The 10589-nt window shown below is 31.7% G+C and overlaps 1 long non-coding RNA gene across 1 annotated transcript; it reads left to right on the forward strand.

Annotated features, from left to right (window-relative positions):
* Positions 1-6678: 6678 nt before the first annotated feature.
* On the forward strand, positions 6679-7154 carry LOC126764580 (uncharacterized). The gene is made up of 2 exons (XR_007668082.1): positions 6679-6885; positions 6970-7154. It is a non-coding gene; the product is annotated as an uncharacterized LOC126764580 (long non-coding RNA).
* Positions 7155-10589: the final 3435 nt, after the last annotated feature.

A 10589-nucleotide genomic window follows, 5' to 3' on the forward strand; every position in this document is an offset into this window, starting at 1 on the left:
TACTTAAAATTACTTATAAATATAAAATAATTTGAAAAATAATAAAAGTTCTAAATACATATTTCCATACAAAATGGAACATACATACATACATACATATTTCCTATGGAATATCAAAGAAAATATTTTTGTTCAATATTCTCTGTTTGGGAGTATCATGCATACGTATATTTACATATGTCACTTCATATTCATATTACATATACAGTAGAGGCCCGCTAATCCGGACACGGCCTAATCCGGATTCCACTATAATCCGGACAGGGTTAAAAAAATCAAAATTTCTATTATGTCCCTTGTAATCCGGACCGACATTCTCTATCCGTATTCTCTAATCCGGATCACATATTTATTATTCACTACATTCACTTTTATGCTTTTTTGTTTTAAGTTTTTTTTTTGGAACATGTGTATTATTTGTTATAATAGACAAACAGAAATTTATAAATATTTTTTCTTAATACGAGTACATAGTTCTGATATGTCTTTGGTTATCCGGATTCCCTGATATTCCGGATAGGGGCCGGTTTTAATTGATCCGGATTAGCGGGCCTCTACTGTACCATAATGGGCATGCATACATATATTTATGTCTATATATACATATATGAGACCAAATAAAATAAAGCATGTACAGAGAATATAAAGACATTTTTTTATGTTCTCTGGCATGTTTCTCTGGGTGAGACAGAGCACATAAAATAATGTCTTTATGTTCTCTGTGTGAGATTTGTGTTTTGCACACATTTTTCGATGTCAGAAATGGAATAAAATATAAACAAGCAAAACGAAAATCGTCATGGGCATGTTAATATATTTATCTCTATTCATCTTCTCTGCTTCAGCATATATGCTACGTCATCAGATGCCATAAATACATATTTTTATTTCTCTTCATATTCTTTGTTGAATATGTGGAGAACTGTTAAAAATGTTAACATTTTACAGCGTGACTTTTATAGCTGTGAGGTGAATTCCTTACTTGAAATCTAACAAATGTTCGCTGTCGAACCTGCACCTTCTCTATACTTTTAAGTTCTCTAGTTGTACAGCGTATTCACCACTCAGCAGCCCTTAAAAGGATCAGCAGTAACGAGCCAGAGAACTTAAAACATAGAGAAGGTGCAGGTTCGACAGCGAACATTTGATAAATTTGTGACACGGAATCTCATCACACAAATACAGAATTCACGCTGTGAAATTTTAACATTTTTAACAGTTCTCCACATATTCAACAAAGAATATGAAGAGAAATAAATACGTACGGCTTATGATGCCATAGCATGTATGCGCAATCAGGGAATATTGAAGAAAAATAAGTTCTTTGATATTCCATTTTTAACAGCGAAAAATGTGTACAAATACAGCTCTCTCACATACTCAAGAATATGAAGAGACATAAATATGTATGCATGCTCCTTATGATACTCCCAACAACCGCATTGTGATATTTCCATGTTTCAATTTTTCTTTCAACTTGGGAATCGCAATGTATGCAAATATATGTACTTATGTGCTTTTGCGTTTTGCCGTCGGCATTTCCATATTGGCATGTAATAATTATGATATGAGTATAATTTTGTATGAATGCATGCATTCTAGTACTATTTACAGTCAATTTAGACTTGTATATTTAATAATTTAATTTGATTTTTACATAATATACTATACTAATAAATATTCTTGTATTATGTTTCTTAGTAATAGAAATTGAATTTATCACAACAATATATAAACATATCGTCTATCATATTAATCTTACTATCTACCCATATGATTGCATGTAAATATGTATGCATACGTATGTGCGCATTCAGATATTCAAGTCATGATTTTATCACTTATCAATACATATACATACATACATATTACATGTGCGCGGATTGATCTGCATGTTCATATACATATGTACATTCATTTATACTTACATATATGTACATATATTTGTATACACTTCCGAACAAATAATGCATAAGCATACAAACATACATATGCGTACACATGTGAATATGTCACCAACACAAAATTGAAGCATTGTTCTACAAAAACAATTGTCTACAAAGCAAAAGCACCACAAGTCAATATGGCAGCCGAATTGGCAAACAAATGTAGTAAGTCTTACAACAAAAACATTTTCATTCATAAACGCAGGCGCAAATTCCACAAGCGACCTCGCTTCATTCATAAAAACAGACGCCGTAACATCTCCCCGAGCATGCCTTTGCCAACAAGCGTCTTTTCGCGACGATGGCAAAAGCTAAAAATCATAAATTGAACAACTTTCTGATGATTCTTCACAGAAAGAAGTGACAAAAGTGGCAACATAGCCGTTGTCGATTTACAATATTTGTCTAAAATATTTTTCCGTTACTCGCAAAAATCTGCGTCGATATGTATGCAGGCGCATACATCTTCATACATATTTACGCTGGTTTGTAGGCGACGCTGTTCGAGCAGCAAGGGAAGCGGTAACAATCGGCGATCGTTTGTTTGTTTCTTTCGGCAAAGCTCGGATTTTCTATCATCACATAAGTGCTGAACCAATGAGCGCGACAAATATTAGAATACACACGTTCTTAGGGACACAGTTATTGAGCCAGCTGCACAACTACATAACTGTGTCCATAAGAACGTGTGTATTTGACAGATGTCGCTTGCAGTCTGTCGTGCTCAATTTGTTCAGCACTTGACTCTTTGACAAAACGCAAGTTTCGGCCATTGGTTGACCGTGACAATGGAGATGCGAAAGAAGCGTGCGACACTTGTTACTATGAATGTATGTACATATGTATGTACATGGCTCGCATTTGCTTTCGTAAACATACAGACAAATGTGCCAAAGAAATAATATATGTACAAACAATTGTATATGCCATAGAAATTCTATTGGTGCAAATATGGAAATGATAACGAAATAATGCGAATATGCAAATTTCATGAAGGTCATCAATTTTTTTTAAGAAATGAAGTTCATTTGACACATCTTCGCTTTGTAATAGACGAAATAAATATATGTAACTTTTATGAAATAATTAAAAAATTAAAAAATAAAATTAATTATTTTTATCTAATTTTTTACGATTTTGTAAAAAACTAAAATTTTTACAATTTTTCTGGAAAAAATGGTTCATATGATACAAGATCACGCATATGTATGTGTCTCAGAGAATGCTTCTTTACATTCTTTGTGTGACTTTGCATATTTTTCTTCAAAGCATTTCTCTTTATTCATTCTCGCATGAATTCAGTCGCTTTACATATATTTCTGCCATTGCACATGCTCAATTCTGCTAAATAGCAGCGAGAATGGTGAAATTCCGTGTCGCAATTTTATAAGCTCTGTTAACCGTCCAATCGAACATCATACAGAATTCAATTTGCGCCTTCTCTATGTTTTAAGTTCTCTGAACGAGCAGCGGCCCCTTTTTAATACGGTTTTATTAGCTTCACTTGTATGTATGTATGTATGTATGTTTGCTTGTAACCTTTTCAAGTGGTGCTGAAACCTAGAATATTTGAGCGACACTGTAGGAAAGTTAAGTTTAAGCACCTCACCAAAAAGATGCGCTTAAAAGTATGCAACATCTATATAAAATTAGTTTTGGAGATATTTGAATAGCATACTGAGTTGGGGTCGACCGTTCATAAGATTTATGCCGGTATTCTGCGAGCAGTCTCAAGTCTCTAATAGAGACGAATCTGTGGTGAAATCTATTTTGAGACTGTTTGGTATTCTGGCGAGTTTGTCTCATCTCTAATTGAGCCATATCAGTCTCTAACTTGTTATGTGCTTTGCAGCAGGTCATAGAAAAATAAGAACACAACAATGGCTGATGAAGTTGGACTATTTTACCTTATGATGAAAAAACGAGAGGAGGAAGAGAGGTAATGTATTAATATTTATAATTTTGCTCTGATGGTCTGAGTAAGCGACACCATCGCTGCCGCTAAATTATTAATGGATTCGGTGTGTTTATTAATGGAATCTAAAGTTTGAATACGGAAAGCTCTCTCCTCCTCGGCTTTTCCTTTAATTAAATCCATATAATTTCGTAATTTCGTCGTAATTTTTTTACTACGGGACGATGACGGAGTGCAATCATTGGACCCATCCGAAGTCGTATTTAGAGGTGACGGTGCAGCTGTGAAAACTACTTCCTCCTAAATTAGAAAAAGAAAAAAACAATTATAAATTCTGCACACTCGTATTGGTCTTTCTTGCTATCCTTACCTCTGTGCCAATGGCTGGTACATCAGCCAACCCATCAACCGCAATTGATCCTAACGTTTTTAACGCTCTCTGCTCCGTTTCAGAGAGCTCACTTGTTAAGCTGGGACCGCCACCTGTCACCAGCTTGTGCGCCTTGGCTTTCCTTGCGCGTGACCTTATTTGGTTTTTCCAATGGCTCAGATTCTGTAAATCAAAAGACATAAATACATACATATGCCAATATCTATGGTTAAATATTGTTTCTCTCCATTTCATGGGGTTCCGGGTGGGAACTTTTAGGGCATTTAATTGCACAGAGAGTTCCGCCCAAAGCTCCTCCATTCTTTTCGGCCGCGATGGGTCGTTTTGTCGTTTACGATTGTGCACTTGCACTCATCTCTAATCAGCTACACTAAACAGCTGATTGCTGCCCTTCTTTTCACCATACTATTTGGTGAATATTTTTGAGACTGTATCTGCTAGAATACCAAAATGAGACATCCTGACTAACAGAGTCACTAAATTACGATTGTCTCAATTAGAGACATGACAAGCAGAATACCGGCATTAAGGTTGTACCAGAGAACGTATATTTATGAATATACGAAATATATATTATAAATAGAGAAAGTTTATCATAGAGAAGGTTCACGTTTCAGATATCGTAACTTTTCGAAGGGGTACTCGACAGAGATTGAGGAGTCTCACCACAGACCAATTATAAGCGTGTTTCACCACAAAAATAGCAGAATTCAGCATTTTCAGTGTTAAGTGAGAAAAATAATGCTAATTCCAATGTAAACATTTTCAGATTCGTAAGACTGAGAAAAATAATGCTAATTCCAATATGTAAACGAATTTACTAATTAAGTTCAAACTTAAAAAAACTAAAGAGTGAGAGCGAGAAAAGAAAGAGTTTGACATATTTATATATAACTCGCCCTCCGATATTAAATTCGAGTCCCATCGACTTCGGTAAAAATATATTAGAAAAGGTAGACATAAAATTTAAGTTTACTATTATACATTTGAAAATAAAAAAAAAGAGATTTACATATATTTTATATATCATTTTACAGAATTTAATTTAACATTTTAATTACATTGTAAATTATGGGTACCTACTTATATTTGTTATTTCTAAATTTCTAAATCATATACCTATAAAAAATATGGTATACATACATAGTTTTCTATTTATAAACATTTTTTTTTTTTGTTTTTTATGTTTCAATTCAGTTTATAGGCTTTAGTGGCCTTCTGAACTGTGCAGTATCTACTTTATTGGGATTGCTGTAGTGGTATCTGTTAAACCTTTTAGCAGTTTTTTGTCTGCCTGCAGCAGGATTTTTAATATATAGATTTTGATTTCGTAAATTAAGCGTTACATTTTTCTTTTAATGTTTTCTCTGTCAATGGCTTTCTTTTTATTTGTTTCAGATCTCTCTTTAACTTCATTTAAATCTATGTTTATTTTATTTATGAAATCTATTGGCTTAAGTTTAGTTGTACTATGAATTGTGTTGTTATAAAAGTTTATTGCTTTTAGTACCAATTCCTCAGAGTCATTAATCTTTTCAGCGTTTTTTAGTATTCTTATGTGTTCTAAAAGAGTCGAATGCATTCTTTCCACATCCGAATTCCCGGTGTGAGAGTTCGGTGTTGTAAAATGGGTTTCTATATTATTTTCTTGACAGAATAATTTTATAAGCGCATTATTAAATTCATTATCCATAACAATTTTATCAGGTTTTCCTAAGAACGCGATTCGCTCTTCAATTTTAGTTTTTACTGTTACCATATTTTTATCGTTTAATTTATGTGCTGTCCCCAACTTAGTGAATTTATCGATTGTTGTTAAAAATGAAATTTTTTGTATTTGAAAAATGTCTATATGTATTATTTGATTAGGTTTTTCTGGTGTTATAGTATGTTGAAATTTTTTATTTTATGGGTTTTCTATCGTATTTATTTTCATTGCAAACTCTACAGTTATTACAGTATCTATTTATTAGTTTTATTAATTTCGGATTAAAATAATTATCTTTTAGTTCATTGTAGTTTTCATGAATTCCTCTGTGGTTACCTTTCGTGTGAATATCATCAATGATACTCAACAAAGATTCCTCGGATGCAACATCACGTGCAATTTTAGTACATTTTATAAAGTTTATTTTATTATTGTTAGAAAATAATTGTGTTAATTTATTTTGAATTATATTGTATTTATTATCTTCGAGTTCCGAGTATATACCAACTTTTCCATTTTTTAACTCTCGTCTGAACAAATCATTCAAATAATGTGTATTATTTAAATCATTTTCAGACACGTATAATATTTTATATTTTTTGAAAAGTGTTTCTATTTCCTTATGTTTATTTTTTACTAATCTAATTTGCGTTCTGTATTTGTTGACGATTTTATTTATCATGAAAAATTTATTATTTAAACTTTCCTCCACACTATGAACTTCAGCTAAAGGCGGTTGAGTCAGCTGCACTCTGCTCAAAAAGTCCGCCACGTTATTCTCCTTGCCTTTTATGTATTCGATATCAAAGTAAAACCCGTCTAGTAAAATTTTCCACCTGATGATTCGCGAATTTGGGTCCTTAAGCGAATAAAGCCATTTCAGGGGCTGGTGATCAGTTTGGACTAGGAACTTTCGACCGTAAAGGTATGGACGATAATATTTTACTGACCACACAATGGCTAACAGCTCCTTTTCTAACGTTGAGTAATTTTGTTCGTGCCCATTCAGAGTCCTACTGGCATAACTTATCGGTTTTCCTTCTTGGCTTAATACCGCGCCAATGGCTACGTTACTAGCATCAGTAGTTAATACGAACTTTTTACTAAAATCGGGATAGCGCAATAATGGCGGATTTACTAAAATATTCTTTAACTTTTCGAAAGACTCAATGTATGATTTGTCGTTAACATCAATTTTACTGTTTTTCTTCAAATATTTAATTATAGGATTAGCTACTAAAGAATAGTTTTTAATGAATTTGCGGTAATAGCCGGTTAGGCCCAGAAAAGATTTAATATCTTTAACTGTTTTTGGTAGTTCCAAATTTTTTATAATACTTATTTTTTCGGGGTTTGGTTTTATTCCCGCATTTGTTATAATATGACCAAGGAAACTTGTTTCTTTAGATAAAAATTTACACTTATCAATTTGTACTTTTAGGTTAAATTCATTTAGTTTATTAAATATTTTTTGTAAGCTTTCTAAATGTTCGGTTAAAGATGTCGAAAATACTAATATGTCGTCCATATAAATAATACAGATTTTATTAATATAATCCGACAAAATGTAGTTCAGCATTCGCTGGAATGTGGCAGGCGCATTCTTGAGACCGAATGGCATTCGAATGAACTCGAAATGCCCCATAGGAGTCGAAAAGGCAGTTTTTTCAATATCGCTATCATCCATTAATACTTGATGAAAGCCCTTTGCCAAGTCCAATGAAGAAAAATACTGCGCCTTACCTAACTTATCAAATAGGGACTCTATGTTCGGTATGGGAAATTTGTCGTACCGTAATCTCATTTAATCTCCTAAAATCTATTACTAATCGCCATTTTTTTCATTTGAATTATCTGATTTTTTTTCACTATCCACAATGGGGAATTGTAAGGGGATTTACTAGGGCGTATTATATTTTCTTTCAACATTTCATTTATTTGCTTTTCTATTTCATTCTCTAGGATCTGTGGATGTCGGTAATTTTTGCAATAAATTATTTTATTAGAATTAGTTATGATTTTATGTTTTACACAAGTGGTTGTTGTTAAGTTTTGCCCTTTAATGTAAAATGTCTTTTTATTTTTATGTAGAAAATTTTCTAATAATTTATTTTCTTCGTTATTTAAAGTTGTTGGTATTAGCTCTTTAAATTTATCCAGCTCAAACTTTTCTAAATAGTTTATTTCCTCATAGGATATATTAAAGTTATTATTATTTAAATTTATTTTATTGTTATTAATTATAAGATTATTATTCTGAAAGTCTATTATTGCACCGAAAGGGCGTAAAATATTTATTCCTATTATGCAATCAAACTTTTTATCGATAAAATTCACTAACTTAACGGACATAGTACTATTTTTTTCTTTAAATTCACTTGGCACATCAACAATGACTTCTTCTTTTATTATATTATCACCAACTAGGGTATGCAACAAAATTGGTTTTATTAATTTTTTTGATTTTCCTAGTTTTGAAAAGAATGTGTAATCCCCTAAGGTTGTAGCAGCGCCACTATCGATTAGGCACCTTGTTTTAGTATTATTTATGGTTAGTGTAATTATGGGTAATGATAATTTCGAGGCTGAACAGGAAAATTTTCTGTATAATTTATAGCATCTATTTCCATTGACTCCAAATTATTATTTCGGCTGTTATTGTTAGACTGCTGAGGATTTGGTTGGAAGTGACTAGTATGGCGGAAATTATAATTATTACTTTGTGGGTATGGATTAAAATTTTGGTTATGAAAATTTCCGAAATTTGTATTGAAACTATTAGGGTAAGTATTATTTTGGCTTTGAAAATTCGAACAATTTGCTCTGGGATTATTAAAGTTATTATATTGGCTACCCAAATTAGGCAAGTTGTTAGAATTTTGATACCGCTGAACATTCATACCATTTGAATAGTTACGTCTATTTCGAATGTTATGGGAATTATTTTTGCTGCTTGAATAGTTATTATTATTTTGCAAATTATTATATGGAAAGCTATTTGCATGTTTATAATTTACTAATTGGATATCTTTCAATAAATTATTTTGTAAATAAAACGTATAAGCTGTATTTATCGAGCTTATATTATTTTGCAGTAAAAGAGATTTAATATGTACTGGTAAATAATTGGCATAAACATCAAAAATTAATTTTTCGTTATTTAAGGGAGTATACATTTCGTTAGGTTCTAAAGAGTATTTCGTGTTCATTTGGCTTAATATCATTCTTAACTTACAATGTAACTCTTCAATGTTTATGGCTTCGATATTAAGAGCATCTATTCTTAAATTAAAAAACGTTCTCTTTATTCCAAATTCTTCTTTAAGTTTACTCACAATATCATCCCAGGTAGGATTAACTAATGTCTCAACTGCTCTTAATGCGTTTCCTTGTAAACGGTTGCTAAGAACTCTTTGCAAAGTACCTAAGTGCTCAGTTGGAGTCAATTGGAGAACGGTTGAGACGTCTCGAAAATAATTACTAAGTGAGTACTCACTACTTCCAGTAAACGGCGGTAGGCTCCTCGCTTCTCGTAAACATTCAGCTAGTGTCAACGCCATTGTTTTGTTTTTGTCAAAAAGGTTCTGTTTCCGCTACAGTTTGTGCAAACTGCTCTTGTGTTGTTGTTGTTGTAGATTCTCTCGCTTTGCTGACGTTGAAAAATTTACAATGCAAACGATGATTATGTATATTATTTTTTGTTTTTTTGTTGTCTCTCAAGATGAAATGATTCTTTTCTGTATATTAAATATGGTATTGCTCTATTCCCCTTTTTTTTCAAGTTCAAATGAATGTGAAAATATGAATTTTGTCTTTTCAAGGTCAGATGAAAGTCACTTATTTTCGTTAGAACATATGTGGTTTTGTTGTTGTAATATATTGTTCTGGTTGCATTGACTTTACATTTTTTATTTCTTTTATATGCAAACCACGTTTGTAATTCGAACACTATTTTGTTGGAGTTTTTCTTTTTTTTCGATAAATGTTTATTCCACAATATATAAATCAAATTTAAGAACAAACTCAAACCACAAACACAAAGTCCTTATTTTAGTAGCATTAAGTTTTGAAGTGTACTTTTCATTTATTTATTTAATTAAATCACAAAAGGTTATTAATTTGCTTTGCACGCAAAATGTTCGGTTTGGATACGAAAATTTAACACGACGTATCCCATCCTCGTCGCCAGAAAATACAAATATATGAATCTTTATTGTTTGATCATTACTCTTCAAATAATTTAACGATTATCCAAAAATCTGTTAACAACGTTGAGTTCAAACTTAAAAAAAACTAAGTATTTAAAATTAGCAATAAATCTTATTCGAAAGTGAGAGCGAGAAAAGAAAGAGTTTGACATATTTATATATAACTTGTATGCGTGCAAGTTATAGTTTCCGAAAAAAAGGAGCTTAGGCTTTTTTTTTCTACGACCGCCTTTATTGAATTGAATCTTAAGACTAACTAGCTCTCTATTCCTTATTAATTTACATACTCCTTATTCTAATGCTAACTGTACTGACATTCTTAGTTAGTTAGCTTCTAATATTAGGCTTAACTGTATTATCGTTCGACATTAGCTTATTTACTTATATATACTTATTTATATATATATGTATGTATGCATTT

The sequence above is a fragment of the Bactrocera neohumeralis genome, unplaced genomic scaffold, assembly GCF_024586455.1.
Source record: "Bactrocera neohumeralis isolate Rockhampton unplaced genomic scaffold, APGP_CSIRO_Bneo_wtdbg2-racon-allhic-juicebox.fasta_v2 cluster09, whole genome shotgun sequence".
NCBI lineage: Eukaryota > Metazoa > Arthropoda > Insecta > Diptera > Tephritidae > Bactrocera > Bactrocera neohumeralis.